The 16993-nt window shown below is 41.0% G+C and overlaps 1 protein-coding gene across 4 annotated transcripts in view; it reads left to right on the top strand.

Moving 5' to 3' along the window:
- Window positions 1-16993, top strand: part of LHFPL2 (LHFPL tetraspan subfamily member 2) — a 455941-nt gene that overhangs the window by 205942 nt on the left and 233006 nt on the right. The gene's annotated exons all lie outside the window — the stretch shown is intronic.

Genomic DNA, 16993 nt, shown 5'->3' with positions numbered 1-16993 from the left:
TAGATAATTAAAATAGTGGTGCTTCTTAGGGAAGAAGAGCCTGGCCAGCAGCCTGGAGTCCCCCTCTGTACAATTGAGCTGCCTCCTCTATTTTACTGCATACAATTTTAATGTAAAAAACAGCATAAAATCATCATTCTAATGACATCATAATGCTAAAATGCGATAACGTTATAGATGTCGTCAGAGCATCTATGCGATGCCTAAAAGGCGATTCTACAAAGCATGCACATAAGAACCCTCAATTCTATAAAGGACACCTAACTATATAGGGGTCCATTTATCAAGCTGCGGTAGGGGTTTAATGCCCGTAATACGGTGTGTTAAACCGCCTGCTGCACTAGCCGCTAACGCCTGCATTGAGTAGGCGTTTTTTAGCCTGCCGCAGGGGTTAGTGCGTGATGAAATGTCCGACGCACTAACCCCGCTAGCGCGACTAATAAAAGGACCCCATAGACACGCTTAAATTTGTTGAGCGCGATTCTCTATTGTGCGCCTATATATATTAGAATCGCGCTGAGTGTTGTATTGCTGGATGTCTAAATGACGCCTAACTTTTAAGCGTCATTTATAGAATTTGGCCCTAACTGTCTTCGTTACTTTGCTCTGGGACAATTATCCACCCCAGACTGCTGTCTTTGCAGAATTCTACAAAAGCTTACTGCCACAGGAACTGAGAACTGATTTTCTCCACAGTTGGAACTCCCATGACCTGTTTTTCTTTTGACTCCATGATTGTTTCAGTTTTAATTTCCAGAATCTAGGAGTCCTCCATCGCAATTTGCTTGGCTTCAACGGAGCCTTTTAACTGAGTCATGCAGGATATAGTTCTTTGTTAGGGAAAATTACCGTTTTGTGCACAGTCCTAGAGACTATAATTGGGCATCCTTGATAAGCTGTTTGTATAAATAACATGCCTTTGCCTGTAATTCCTAGTGAATATAGTGACTGTTTTTCCTTTGCCTGTAATTCCTAGTGAATATAGTGACTGTTTTGGCATGAAAACACAGTGGCTATTTTGGTACCCTGCTTCAATGATAGTCTGCGGTGCATAAACTATAGACACTGATTTCTGTTCATAGGTGACGGCAAACTTTTTCCAGTTCCAGGGAAAATGGAAACTTTTACTACACTTTGTTAAAGTTTATTCTCTAATGTTATAAGTTCAGGTGGGAAGCAGGTCTGTAATTTAATTTAATTTTCTATTTATGTGAACCTGATTTGAGAGAACTTGAAACGGAAGTAAGGAAGCCAGATCATGAAAGAAACTTCAAGACAATCGGCAATACATGAAATTAAAAGTATGCTTCTCTAAACATAACCCACAGGAATGAGGAGACCTCAAATAAAACAGAGAAACTGGATTTTAAACAAAGGAAAACTCAAAATAAGAAAGCAGGAGAGCCATGAGAGCATTGCAGTTAATTCAGATTTAATTTTGCAGGTATAAATACTTCCTATCCTCCAGTTATTCACTCACAAGGGCTATTTTCTCCTCGTACTACTTCAGATGAAATTTTAAATGAAAAACGCTCTTGTTTAGAATAAAACCAATTATTAGAAGACGAGCCAAACATTGACTCGGGAATTACAGGAAATGAATTCAGCCCCAAGGACCAATGCATCTTAGAGTTTCTGTAAAACAAAAAAAAAAACACAACTTTTATCCTTTTCATTTAGAGTTCCTTTTACAAAGCCACGAGCCTGCAAGGTAAATGCTCTAGGAATTCTATGAGTGACAGAGCATTTACCTAGCTGACAGGCAGTAGAAATCTCTAACACAGCTTTCTAAAAGCCAGTTTTAATTTCTATACTGGCCTATTGAATAAAACTTGTCCAAAGTAGTGTAAAACATCTTAACCATAGGATATTATTTTGAAGTTTTCAGAAGAACATAAGAACAGCCGTACTGGGTCAGATCAATGGTCCATCTAGCCCCGTTTCCTGTTTCCAACAGTTGCCAATCCAGTTCACAGCACCTGGTAGAAACCCAAATTGTAGCAACATTTCATGTTACCAATCCAGGACAAACAGTGTCTTCCCCCAGGTCAGTCTCAGTAGCACACTATGGACTTTTCCTCCAGGAACTTGACCAAACCTTTCTTAAACTCAGCTACGCTAACATACTTTGGCAACAAGTTCCAAAGCTTAACTATAAGTAAAAAAAAAAAATTTCCTCCTGTTTGTTTTATCTCAAATCTCTTTTATTGGTCAAAGAACAACAATACAAATGAAACAATAAACAGAATAAAAACATTCAAGGACCAATATTTTTATAGTAATATAACACCCCTTACCCTTTTCACAACAACAACAAAAAAACAGAGAGGAAAATATGTTTGTTGCTCTATAGCAGGGATCTCAAAGTCCCTCCTTGAGGGCCGCAATCCAGTCGGGTTTTCAGGATTTCCCCCATGAATATGCATTGAAAGCAGTGCATGCAAATACATCTCATGCATATTCATGGAGGAAATCCTGAAAACCCCACTAGATTGCGGCCCTCAAGGAGGGACTTTGAGACCCCTGCTCTATAGTATATACAGGGAGGTGTGAGAATGTAAACATCAATTACCTCCAAAAGGAACGAACTTTAGCACAGTGGAAAAGCATGTGATCAAGAGTCCCAGCTTCTTTCATACAATTCCAACATATAGAGTCTTGTTTTAGGTTAGCTTTCCACATCCGAAAGGGTGTCCATACCGCATTCCACATAATGAAGAACATTGATTGTGAGACTCTGGATGATAAAAGAGGTCGGTTTGTCGATGACCAGTAGAGTTCCCAGTCAACATCAGTAAGTGAGGTTGTCAGCATAGATTCCCAATGTTTCATGGAATGAGAGGAAAATGTGAAAGAGTGATCTCTTAGAATACTATAAAAGAGAGATATCGCTTTACCTTTTGATATAGCCAATGTGGACCAGTGATACAAAGTGTGAATGGATGTCATATAATCAAAGCGTATAGACATAGAAGATAACGTCTTAGTAAGAGAAAGCCACTGTGAGTAAGCAGAAGGAGACAATGAGTAAGTAGAGCAAATTGTGACAAAGGGAACAAACGAAGTGAGAGTGGTTATCTGATGGAGAGACCACAAACCAGCCCGCTGCCACCTTTTCCATGAAAGAGATTTACTATTGATTTGGATTTTGGGGTTATTCCAAATGGACAAGAGTGGACTGTCTTTAATTGAAATCTCTGCGATTGCGTCTAGTATATGAAGGGCATGCTGCGTTGCACTCAGTAAGGAATATTTTCTCAAAAGTTTGGGCACTGGCACCGTCAACAAGCATGAAACATGTAATGGTGCACATAAAAACCGTTCCAGGTCAAACCAGGTTGGTGAGTCTTGGGTACTAGGGTTAATAATCCAATAGGCTCCATATTTGGCCAATGATGCGATATAATAAAAATGAAAATCTGGTACGTTCCTTTTGGACGTGCATTTGGGACACCATAAAGTCTATTACCAATTGTTCAGAAGAAATTTCCTTTGACATTATAATTCTCCGATCTCAACACCCTTGTTTTACACAGTCTAACTGTCCTCCTAAACTCATTGATGCAATGTTTGTGACTGCCCTTATGCACATCTTGAAAAATTGGAAGTCCTCTTCATTACTAAACTATACCTTTTGGTGGAATTCTTTGAGCATGTATCATAAATTTGAATCATATGCTTATGAAAAGAAAAATATAATTCGACTTTCCAAAAGTTTGATACAATGTAAATCACCCTGGAAATTCCTAGACTCATATGTTCAATCTATTTCATAGACACTCCTCTCTTCTTCTTCTTTTTCTTTACCTTCATCTTTTTCCTCATTTTATTCTTTTTCTTTCTTCCTTCAATTTCTCTTTCCTCTTATCTTTTCCTTTATTACACTGCACAACAATTTTTTGGTTAAGTCTTGATTCCTGAAAAGTTTTTGGTGATTATGACAGGTACCAACTTGGTATGCTCAAATATGGTTTTGGTTTTACTGCATCACGTAAGAACTATGAGAAATAGACATTTTTATGTTTACTGACAATAAAATATATAGTCAAGTTTACGTTTCGCACAAGCGACTAAATGAAACAGAATTAAAAGTGTTTTGCTCCCGAGTTTCTTTTATATTCAGTGTCTGGTGCATCACGTTGTAGCATCCAACAATAGTCGGCAAGCATTGACGGATTCCAATTGCCCTGGTATCGTTTCTCCATCGTAGCTATGTCTTGATGAAACCTTTCACCGTGCTCGTCACTCACAGCACCGAGATTTGCGGGGAAGAAGTCCAAGTGTGAATGGAGGAAATGAATCTTGAGTGACATATTGCACTTCATTCTCTTGTATGCTTTGAGAAGTTTGTCTACCAGCTGAATGTAGTTTGGGGCTCTGTAATTGCCCAGAAAATTGTCAACAACGTCTTTCAAGGCTTTCCAGCCAATTTTTTCCGGCCCAACTAACAGATCTTCAAATCGCTTGTCACTCATAACATGTCTGATCTGGGGGCCAACAAAAATACCCTCTTTGATCTTGGCATCAGTTATTCTTGGGAACATCTGTCTTAAATAACGAAAACCTTCCCCTTCCTTGTTCATTGCTTTCACAAAATTCTTCATGAGTCCCAGTTTAATGTGAAGAGGAGGCAAAAATATCTTTGTCGGGTCAACAAGCGATTCATGTGCTACATTTTTCTGTCCTGGAACTAACTTTTTACGGAGTGGCCAGTTCTTTCTAGAATAGTGCGACTCTCTGTCTCGGCTGTCCCATTCGCAGATGAAACAGCAGTACTTTGTATAGCCAAGCTGCAGTCCTAGTAACAGAGCAACGACTTTGAGGTCTCCACAGATATTCCAGTTATACCTGGTATACTGGACATACTTTAGTAACATTTCCATATTCTCATATGTTTCTTTCATATGTGCTGCATAGCCAACAGGTACTGAAGGATAAACGTTGCCATTGTGCAACAGAACAGCTTTCAGGCTTAACATTGACGAATCAATGAAAAGACGCCACTCTTCCGGGTTGTGATCACAACCAAAGACCGAGAACAATCCTTCAATGTCACAACAGAAACAGAGAGTGTCGACTTGTGCAAAAAATTTGGTTATATCATGATGCCGGTCTCGAAACACAGAAATTTTCGTACCTGGTGATAGCAAACACCATTCCTGCAGTCTCGAACCTAGCAGCTCAGCTTTTGCCAAATCTCTGACCAAATCGTTCAATTCGGACTGTGTTATCAGATGTGGATCGCCTGATGAGGATGGTTCAAAATCCGGGTCAATGTCACTGTTAGAACCCTGCACTGCAGTTTCTTCATCTGGTTCGTCTAAGGTCCAATCCTCTGGTGGTTTCGGAACTGGAAGACTGTCATCATGTGGCATGGGTCTCATTGCTGAAGGCAGATTAGGATATTCAATTGACTTCTTGTTTTTGGCAGAGAAACCAGACACATTAGTCAAACAGAAATAACAGTCCGTCACATGGTCTTTCTGTTCTCGCCATATCATCGGAACAGCAAATGGCATCGTCTTTCGAGTACCTCTGAGCCAGGCTCTCAGACTAACAGCACATGTCGCACAGCAAATGTGAGGCGCCCATTGCTTGTCTTGATCACCTATTTTGCAGCCAAAATACAGATGATAGGCTTTCTTTACAAGGGCAGTCATCGAACGTCTCTGAGGCGTAAGTGTATATTCCCCACAGATATAGCAGAATGTGTCGCGGCTGTTACGACACCGACGAGACATATTGCCCGACACCAAAACGTCTATAGCATCAAGCTTACTTACTGTTATATTGCTACAGCTACTATACTACTATACTTTACTATACTGATACTATATACACACACGGACTATCTATATTAACCAAATGAGCAGGATCGGTGTATGGAAGCCACCATTATAGCATGGTGAGACAGCGCAAGCTCGTTCAGACCTGCCCAGACATGCCCAGGATGTCATCTTCCATAAAACAGCTTCCAACCTGGCTAGATTTTATGCATGGACATACCCAGGCGGCACAAACCGTTGTTGATAAGACACTTATGGGAGAAAAAAATTGTTTGCATCCAAATATAAGAAAAAATCACGACAAAATTGAAGATTTCTCTGAAATGGTACGTGATGGGTAATTTTTGATGTAATATTCATGATCAGCACCCAAAATTCTATAAGAAACACCCAGCAGTGTTCAGGAAGCAAAAACTTTGTTGTGCAGTGTTATCTTTTCATGAACAGTCCTAGTACTTTAGATCTTTTAAAACGATTCAATTCTACATTGCACAATGTAACTGAATATTTGTTATACTAAATGTTTTGTTTTATTTTTTGATACCCTGTACTTGAACTGTTTCTTATATTTTTTCAAAAAACTCAATAAAAAATATTGAACGTAAACATCAATTACCAAGCAAAAACCAGTCAAACGTTCAATACATTGCTACAAGCATACATTCCTCTTGTTTGTTTTACAATTATTCTCATATAATTTCACTGAGTCTCGTGAAAAATTGATTCACTTTTACCTGTTTTACACCACTCAGGATTTTGTAGACTGCAGTCATATCCCCCCATCTCTTTTCCAAGCTGAAGCTCCCAAACTGCTTTGGTCTTTCCTCATATGAGAAGAGTTCTATCCCCTTTATCATTTTGGTCGCTCGTTGAACTTTTTCTAATTTGAGATGTGGCGACCAGAGCTGTAGGAACTGAATGCTGAGGGAAGAAGCGCCAACAGCTGGGAGTGGAGAGGATGAGACCAACCCAGCCCAATAGACGGTGGCTCCCGCTTTCCCTCAGCTGAGCCCAGCACGCTTTCTGTGACCTTTGTTCACCGCCACTGGATACTTTGAGGATGTCATCCTTTGCTGAGAACGTCTGGCATAGTTTATGATTTGGCATTGTAATTTTGGGCATTGACTTGTTTTATGAAACAGTGACTAACTACCTGGACTCCTGATGCAGGCTCATTAGCTGAAACACAGCTCGTGTCAAGTCCATTGTATGTTTAGTTGATACTTTACATATGCTATATTGGCTGCCATTAAAGTGTGGTTCATTTGAAAATCTGGCTCACTCTTCTCTTTCTTTTGGACTGCTTGGGATTTATGCAGAGTAGATTTTCTCTGGTTGCTGACCAGAGCTGTGTGCAATACTCAAGGTGAGAATGCCCCATGGAGTGATATAGAGGCATTATAATTTTATGTATTTATGTATGTTTGCGTTTTTATACCGCTTATAACCTAATTGGTTTACATTTGTCCCTATTTGTCTCAGTAGGACATTTGTCCCTATTTGTCCCAGTAGGCTCAAGCATTTGTCCCTATTTGTCCCAGTAGGCTCACAATCTATCTAATGGATCCGGGGCAATGGGGGATTAAGTGCCTTGCCCAGAGTCACAAGGAGCAGTGTGGGATTTGAACCCACAATCTCAGGGTCTGGTAGCTCTAACCACTGTGCCACCCCTCTCACAAGAACTGGGGTAGCCATTTATAGAGCAGCACGGGACAAAGCAGGAAGCAAGAAACTCGCACCTGCCTGCTTGCCGCTCTGCCGCTGCCGGTGCTGCTCGGGGAGAGAAAGCAGGAGAGAAGGGCAGGATGCTGAAAGCTCCTGCCCTACAGTGCTGGACCGCCATTCACAGAGCGGCAAAGCAGGAAGCGAACAACTCGCGCCTACCTTCTTGCCGCTCCAACTCTGCCGCTGCCTGAGGAGAAAGCCAGATGGAAGGGCAGGAGGCTGAAAGCTCCTGACCCACAGCGCTGGACCACCTGTACCGCTGGAGAAATGAAGGTAGGAGAGGGGGAGGGGTTAGTTAGTATTCGCTCCATAAGACGCACCCTTATTTCCACCCATTTTTTTGGGTAAAAAAGTGCATCTTATAGAGCGAAAAATACGGTATTTAAAATTCGACTTTTGAGTTTCTAAAAGTTCCATGTTTTCCCAACAGTTCTTTAGAGCAGAAGTGTCAAAGTCCTGATCCTTTTCTCCAAAATGTTAAAAGGAAGGAGAATATGAAGGATATAGGCAGTTTCTATTTGAACCCGCTGATAGCCCAATAGGATTCTACACAACTGCTGATTGGAACAAGTGGGGAAGGAATTGTGCACATCAACCTCTAGAACAATTACAATTTATTGAAAATAATCATAAAAACATATCACATAAGTAAAACACCAAGCCTTATATAGAGTCCTTTTGCTTATATCTTTGGACCCAATGCTGGGTCCATGCTTGAATACCTTCTGGACACTTATACCTGTTTTTAGATCGCCTAAGTCACAACGTATAAGTTCCATCTAGGTAGTCTCGTTAAAATTTCGATTATTGCTGCAGGATGACTAAGTCTAGGTCGGCCAACATCCCGCCTACCTCCTGCCCTAACCTCTCCTTCAAAAGTGCCCCTTTTCACTCTGGGTGTACAGAGGCAGGGAAAAGGCATAAGCTGCTTTTAGATACGTCTAAAACCCATTTCGATTATTGGCACTTGGACAACCTGTCGATTTGGGTGGGTTTTTAGAAGTATTTCCATTTTGATTATGAACCTCATAATGTACATCTAAAAGAATGGTTCCAGGCTTGTAATGCTGATAGCATTGTCCTACAGTGTTTGGATTGAGTCGTTAGCACTGCATTACAAGCCTGGAGCCATTCTTTTAGATGTACCTTATATCAGCGCCATCTATTGGATCACAAGTCTATCCCTGAGGAAGAGTTTCTAGTGGAAGCTGAAACACGGACAAGGTTAGACAAGTTCTTGCTGAACCAGAACGTACGCGGGTAAGGCTAGACTCAAATAGGGCACTGGTCTTTGACCTAAGGGCCACCGCGGACTGCTGGGCACGATGGACCACTGATCTGAGCCAGCAATGGCAATTCTTATGTTCTTAGCTTCTTAACATGCATTGCCTTATTGCCTTTCTGGAAAGAACCACATTGCAATTCAGTTATATTTGAGTAGTGATCAACTTATAGCTCCAAATTTGTACTAAGCAAACAGGTGGTCAAGGAGTGAAGGAGGAGAGCATCATGGAAGAGTAAATTAACCTATGCACCTGTGATAATGAATCTGTTTTTAGGAATTCATGTGATCTCTCCGTGTTTAAGATGTCAAATTCCCTATATAAGGACTGGCGTCTGACCAGAATTTAGAACATATCTTGTCTACATTGAAGACACGTATGTCGATATATTAAAAACCAATTGTTAATTCAGAGCACAAGCTAGTGTTTATTTACAGTTTCCATAGTACTGAGCAGTGATTTAATTATAGGACAATGCCTTTATGTGAATGAAATGAGTATGTTCGTAGTGTAGGATGTAGGAAAGTCTGCGTATATGTTATATTTATTTTGTATGTTGCTTTGTAAACTGCCTAGGCTTTAGGCGGTATATACATTTTTTAAAATAACTAAATATTATTCTTGTGGTAAAATATAGCTTGTACTCTGACAGCGGCTCTAATATGGTTGCTGAGGTACTTGGTCAACATGAGTTGACATGCAAATATTTGATAGCAGACTGGCCCTCCACCGAGTGCTAGCTAAGTAGACAGGAACAGAAGAGAGGCAACAGGAGGTCCTTATAGGGGAAGAGATACAAAAGCACAGAATGACTTTCCACAAGGATACAGGCTCTAATGACCTAACGCTGGGATTTTACTGCCTCTCATCTCCTGCCTGCCCACATTTAGTCTCTCTGAGTCATCCAGTACATGCTTTCCCATACTGATTAAGGATTACCTCAGATCTGGACGAGAACAGCAACAAATGTTAATCTTGTTTTTATTCTCCACGTCTTCCTTTTTCTTTTTAACTTTTTGTTCTTTCTAGTTATCAAGCCATCAGATAGGCTCAGAAAGGCATTTCTCTTTGAAGGACCATGCGACCCGTGGTAGGTAAAGAAATTGAAATATGTGTCCAGAAACGGACTCTCCGTCTACCATTTACGTTTGCTGCAAGAAAGGGGTATCAAGTGTGTAAAAATCTAGGCCCATCTTTCCGTCTCAGCTGCTGTTCTTCAATTCTCTTGGGATTAGCATTTAGGACCACCCTGTGCAGGGGTAAAAGGTAATGTGTTCCTCATGCTTTCCTAGTGCATGGTGTGCTTTGATCTGACAGTGGTTTATGCCAGGCCTCTTCCTTCAAAGCACAAATGCTCACGGACATTGGATGCCTGCCAGTATGAAAGCCTGGTGCACAATATGTTATATGGCGTTCTAAATACATTTATTTTTCAACCAAGAGGATTGTTCTTGTGTTATCAAAAAAGAAACAATATTCAGCATATTCCAACATGTTTACTTCCCAGGGGGTTCTAAGGTTTGTTTGAATAAGTAGCGAGTAGAGGATAATTACCAGTATCAAGTATTCCTATTGTATGTTCAAGTAGTTGCTTTATATGAGGTTCACAGAAAGTTCAGTGCTAGAAAGAAAAATCTACCTTATATTTATGCTAGTAAGGGCTGAACTGCTTTTGTCTTTGGGTTTGTTTAAAATTACAAGAGCTGTAAAGCTATGATTTCCAACCTGCAGCTTGGAATAAATTCCAAGTCAGTTTAGGAAACCAACTGATAAACTGTTTCCAGATCATGTGTAGCTTCTAGGGAATAAATATGTGTATACTTGGACCCCAGTGTCCTAATTTACAAAGCTTTTGTTCTTTGCTTGTGGAGAAACCTCATGGATCTTGAACTCGAGGATCATTCAAAAAAAGGATTGTTGCCTAAGTGTGGACAGCTGCAAGGTCGCTATAAGGACAGACTGGTTTATAGTTGGAGTAAAGAAAGTAATGCTGTAGTTTTCAGCTGTTCTCCTGTAGGCCTTTAAAAAAAGTTTTAATAATTTTTTTTTTTAATTCTTTATTGATTTTCCAAACCATCAATAGTGCAAGACACAAGTACATAACATATAATAAGTCAATAAAAGCACATTCATCTTACAAAAATACATGACCAACCATTTTATACCACCCACCCACCCAATGATTAATCAATAAAACACAAACATAGATTTTTCCAATAACCTTTCCCAAGTCAAATTAATAATATCCTCCCACTCCAGGTGTAAATACTCAAAGGTTAAAATTAGGACAGAAAAAGAAATATCCCTTCCTTCCCACCCTTCCCTGGATATGTACGAAAATAAACAAAAATTGACTCATAATCAAAGACCTGCTATAGTGAAGTAATATAAGATGTCAACGGGCCCAAAACCAGTTTAAATAAATTACTGTGCCCCAACTATCGGCATTCATTTTTTCATACCTATAGCTGGAGCACAGATTTGCCCATTAAAAAGGAAAATTTAGGCGATCATAATTCTTCCAATTACGGGTTGCCATCTGCATGGCTATTCCGATCATGATTAGGAAAAGACAGCATTTATATCGATCCATAGGGGGCTTAATAAGTAATAAAGTTCCACATATGACTACCTTAAATAGCATCATTTTAGAAAGGATTTACAAAACAGAATTTAGACATTTAGGTTAGGGCATCTGTCGACCTAGAGCTTGCTCTAGAATTCATCAAGGAATGGGCATTTTTGCATCGGTTTCAAGCAGCAAAATTATCCCACTTTTGGAACAGTAGCCAGCCTGGATTCTGTAAGTGGCATGGAAATTTCTACATGCAAAATTGCCGTCTATTCTGAGATGCATGCATAGCTAAATTGGCTAACAAGCCAATCAGCACCAATAATTGGGAGCTAACAATGAATTATTGGCATTAATTGGCGACAATTTGCATTTGCGCATACATCTTGCTACACGCTATTGTAGAAAGATCCGCAAGCAAATCTTTTAGTGTGCATCTCAAAAGGGGGTGTGGCCATGGAAGGGACATGGGCAGGTCAGGGGCATTCACTAAAGATGTGTGTAGTATTAGTGAATACACACCTAAATTACACACCAGGATTTACATCAGGTTTCATAAGAACATAAGCATAGCCTTTTTTTAATGGCACATGAACACAGGGCTTGATAACTAGAAAGAACAAAAAGTTAAAAAAAGTAAAAGGAAGACTTGGAGAATAAAAACAAGATTAACATTTGTTGCTTTTCTCTTCCAGATCTGAAGGATGTATCGAGGGTTGAACATATAACTTGATAGAATAGCCTTAGTGGGTGAGACCAGTGGTCCTCTAGCCCAGTATTCCTTCTTCATGGTGGCCAATCCAAGTCACTAGTACCTGACAAAAACCCCCAAATGGTAGTAACATTCCATGCTACCAATCCAGGGCAAAAAGTGGCTTCCCCCATGTCTGGTGCTTGGCTGGCACAGACCTTCTCTCCGATGTCAGAATTGACATGGGGGGGGGGAGGCTTGTGGGCCGGCAGCATGCAATTGCTGCACATGCCTGGCCCTTCCCTTTCCGGAGTTGCGGCGGGGGATAATTAAATGCGGGTGGCGGGGGCAGCGGTGGACAAGGAGGGAGGAAGAATCAGCGGCTATTCAGTTTGGGGGCAGGCAGGCTTCGGCGTGGGTCAGCTTCGGCGGAGGGAGGGAGGAAGGGGGTGAAACAAAGGCTGTAATGCAGTGAGGGGGAGGGGGCACGAATTAGGGACATAGGAAGGAGGGAGGGAGGAAGGGGGCACTAACTTGGGATATAGGAAGGAAGGAGGGAGGGAAGAAGGGGGCACTAACTTGGGACATAAGAGGGAGGGAGGGCGGAAGGGGGCACTAACTTGAGACATAGGAAGGAGGGAGGGGGGAGGAAGGGGGCACTAACTTGGGACATAGAAAGGGAGGGAGGGAATAGAAAGGGACAATTATTGGGCCTGAGTGTGTGAGTAAGAGGGAAAGAGATGGTGTACATGGGGAAAGGAAGAGGAAAATTGGGCATAGAGAGGAGTGAGGTAGAGATGCATGGGGAATAGAAGGATGAGAGGGAGAAATGGTGGTGGTGGAGAGGGAACAGAGGGATAGATTGAAGGGGATGCAAGGGGGAGGAATGTTGGGCATAGTGATGGAGGGAGAAATGTGGCATGGTGTTGGAGAGGGGTGATAGAAGGAAAAATGGGCATGGGGCTGGTGCGCAGTGGCGAAATATGATCTGGGGGATGAGAGAGGAAGAAAAGTTGGACTCATGGAGGGACTGAGAGAGAATTTTGTTGAGGAATGGAATGGAATGAGATCTGGAGGAGAGGGAGGAAGGAAGGAAGGAAGTAAACTGGATGCACAGTCAGAAGAATAAAGTGCAACCAGAGACTCATGAAATCACCAGACAACAAAGGTAGGAAAAATGATTTTATTTTCAATTTAGTGATCAAAATGTGTCCATTTTGAGAATTTATATCTGCTGTCTATATTTTGCACTATGGCCCCCTTTTACTAAACCGCAATAGCGGTTTTTAGCACAGGGAGCCTATGAGCGTCAAGAGCAGCAAGGAGCATTTGGCGCAGCTCCCTACGCTAAAAACTGCTATTGCGGTTTAGTAAAAAGGGAGAGGGGTATATTTTTCTATTTTTGTATAGTTGTTACTGAGGTGGCATTGCATAGAGTCATCTACCTTGACCTCTTTGAAAAAACCCCGGAATATAAATGATAATTAACATTTTCTTTGCGTGCAGTGTGCTTTGTGTTTTTTTAAAAAAATTTATTGTTGGTAGATCATTTTGACTTGATCATTTTAAAAGTAGCTTGCAAGCCCAAAAAGTGTGGGCACCCCTGATGTAGAGTCTGACATCTTAGGGTTTCATTTGTGTATAATATTATTTTAGTTTGTGGTCCTGTGTTTGCATAGGGGTTATCTGTGTTCTGCATGTGTGACTGAGACTAGGTGTTCTGGTAGGAATAAATGTTGAGAAGCATACAGTGTGCTTTGTGTAGTTTAGTTTTGTGTTTAACCATTATGTATTGTTAATAAGATTATATTGTGTGTATATATGAAAAAATGAATGGAAAAAAATGGTATTACAATTAATACTATCATTATTATGGGGGTGCGGTCAGGGGTGGAGCTTGGGTGGGGTCAGGGGTGGAGTCTGGTTGGAGTGTGGGCGGAGATTTTGGGCCCCCTCAAACAAAAAAGCGTTCCGCTACCTATGCTCTTGGATATACACCATCTAGACCAGTGGTCTCAAACTCAACCCCTTTGCAGGGCCACATTTTGGATTCGTAGGTACTTGGAGGGCCTCAGGAAAAAGAGTTAATGTCTTATTAAAGAAATGACAATTTTGCATGAGGTAAAACTCTTTATAGTTTATAAATCTTTCCTTTTGGCTCAGTCTTAATAATAATATTGTCATTTATAGCTAAAGAGACATTTGATTGAGAAACTGTTTATTTTACTTTTGTGATTATGATAAACATACCGAGGGTCTCAAAATAGTACCTGGCGGGCCACATTTGAGACCACTAATCTAGACCCATCGCTTTGTCTACCTTTACTTTAGCTAGCTCCTCACAAATACAATCCTCTGAAAATCGATCAGGGTCTACCACACCTCCAGCCCTATTTGTTTTGTCTTCTGCGGTCCTCCCAGCATTTTGACTGTGAACACAGAACAAAAATATTTATTCATCTTTATCTTTATCATCTTCTACATATTTCTCCCCTTCATCTTTGAGTCTTACAATGCCACTTTTCCACTTCATTGTATCACTAATATATCTAAAAAATGTATTGTCCCCCCCCCCCTTCCCCTGTTATACCATGTTGGCTATTTTTTTTCTTCCATTTGTATGTTTGCTTTTCTGACTATTCAACCAGCCTCTCTTAACTTTTCCAGATATTTTTCCTTGTCTTCCTCTTTCTGCGATCTTTTGTCGTTTATGAAAGCTAACCTATTTTTCCTTACCTTTTCAGCTACTACTTTAGAGAACCAAAGCGGTCTTCTTTTCCTCTTCCCTTTGCTTTCCTTACAAAATGGTTTGTTTCCCTTACAGTAGCTTGCTTCTTCCAGAAGTTCCCATCCAGAAAATTCCTTGATGCAATCCCCTGTTTGAACAAAGTTAGATTTTTTAAAAGTCTAGACTCTTCACTTTCGAATGAGCCCTCTGTTTTAATATTAAACCACAGAGAACAAACAACTTGCTAGGAATATTTTGGGTCAAATATACTAACCGAATGGGATCCCCTCTGTTCCTCCACCCTTTATTTCCTCACTATGGGGAAAATGCTTTGTGCATTTATCTTAATGCGTGTGTGATATTTGCCACTACAACATCTGTTCCTCTTTCTAAAGATTTCACTGAGAAGATTATGAAACCTTATGTTTTATGATTCGTCTTCATTATTCAGACTCCTGAGGCAGGCCCTTCTGGGCCGAAACACGATCGTGACGAGTCATATTAAACAATAAAGGAAATTGAACACCGATTAGTCACCTTCGTTGTTTGTTCTCTGCTTTCACTCTTGTGGAGGTAGTGTCCTGTTTCTTGTGTGTTAATATTAAACCACACCATGCGGTGATAAGAAATGATGGCACCTGGCATCTACTAGAGAGGTCTATTCTTCACCAGCAGCAAGCAGAGACTCCTGCCCTCTGCTGGTGCCGACTCAAACTGGTTGAATAGTCAGAAAAGCAAAGATACAAATGGAAGAAAAAATAGCCAACATGGTAAAACAGGGGAGGGGGCCAATACATTTTTTTAGGATTCAAGAAAGCTTGGAACAAGTACATGAAACAAGAAGTTATATCTGAGAGAGGGCTCAGGTCCGCATGAGAACTGGTAGGAGCCCCTGCCAGCTGCCAACGAGGAATAGAAGAATTTAAAAAGTACCGGGGAAGGGAGAAGCGCAGTTGAGACCCACCATCGCTGGAGGAGGGGAGAGGAAAGATGACAGGAATCTTCAGGTGGCAGGGCTTGTAGATCCTCGCTAGCCACATCGCTACCGTGCTGCCACTGGGCAGCACCCCTCCCCCCATGTGCTGTGCTACTCTATGTACTTGTTCCAAGCTTTCTTGAATTCAGATATGTACAATGGCCTATTGGCCATGCAGGCAGCGAAACTAGACCACCAACTATCCAATCTACTGATCACGACACCAGACTACAAAACTTTCAGAAAAGAAATAAAAACCCTGCTATTCAAGAAATCCAACAAAACAAACTAACACCGCAGGAAGCACTTCAGTCCCCCGAATTAACCCGTTCAACTCTGTAACTCTTCTGGAAATGTCCAGATAACCTCTTATGTAATCTGCCTTGAACCGCAAGGTAATGGCGGAATAAAAGTCACTAATGTAATGTAAGTTTTGGTCTCCCATCACCTCACCAGGAGGCCATTCCGCAAATTGACCACCTTTTCTGAGAAGTATTTCCTCGGGTTACTTCTGAGTCTATCCTTGTAATGTGATACAGATTGGCAGGTACCAACACCAGGGCATGGTGTGCCTGCTGCATTCTTTAGATCTCAGAGATAGAAAGGCATGGCTACATTTTGGAAGTGATGAATCTGTTGGGCTCTGGAGTGAACAGGCAGCCTCTGAAGGGAGAAATACTTGAGTACCTGATTGTAAACCACTTAGGCTTTAAGTAGTATATAAATACCTAAAAATAAAGATAAATTTCCTGGTTGTAGGAGAATTCAGCTTCAGTGTGCTTGTCTCTTACAGCTGACAGCTGTGGGGAATCTTGGCTGCAGGTGTTCCTATTGATACTCGAGCTATAGTGTCTAACAATGGACACATATATCAAACAAATAAGCAAAGTATTTTTCTGTTTCCAATTAGGTTGCTCCTCTAGGGGAAATTTTGGACTGCCAGATTTGTCTTGGAATGGCATTAAGATTATATCTCAAGTCAAATGAAAAATTGCCATGGGATATTTGTCTGTCCGGAGAGCGGATGGGATCTCAGTTTGATACCGCATAACAAAGGCAGTATCAAGAGCAGCGTGTTCCTGTCTGGATTAATGTTTCATAAGAGATCAGTGTGCGGTTACCGAGACAGCATGTGGCCCTTCAGGCACTTTCAGCCGCTCTTGATCCATGAAGAGAATTATTTGTAAGATAAAAACAAAATTTTGTCTAGTTTGTAAAAAGGTCCTCCACAG

Source organism: Geotrypetes seraphini, chromosome 1 (assembly GCF_902459505.1).
Source record: "Geotrypetes seraphini chromosome 1, aGeoSer1.1, whole genome shotgun sequence".
Taxonomy (NCBI): Eukaryota; Metazoa; Chordata; class Amphibia; order Gymnophiona; family Dermophiidae; genus Geotrypetes; species Geotrypetes seraphini.
Note: the sequence above shows the minus strand (reverse complement) of the source record. Positions and strands in the feature narration are given on the sequence as shown.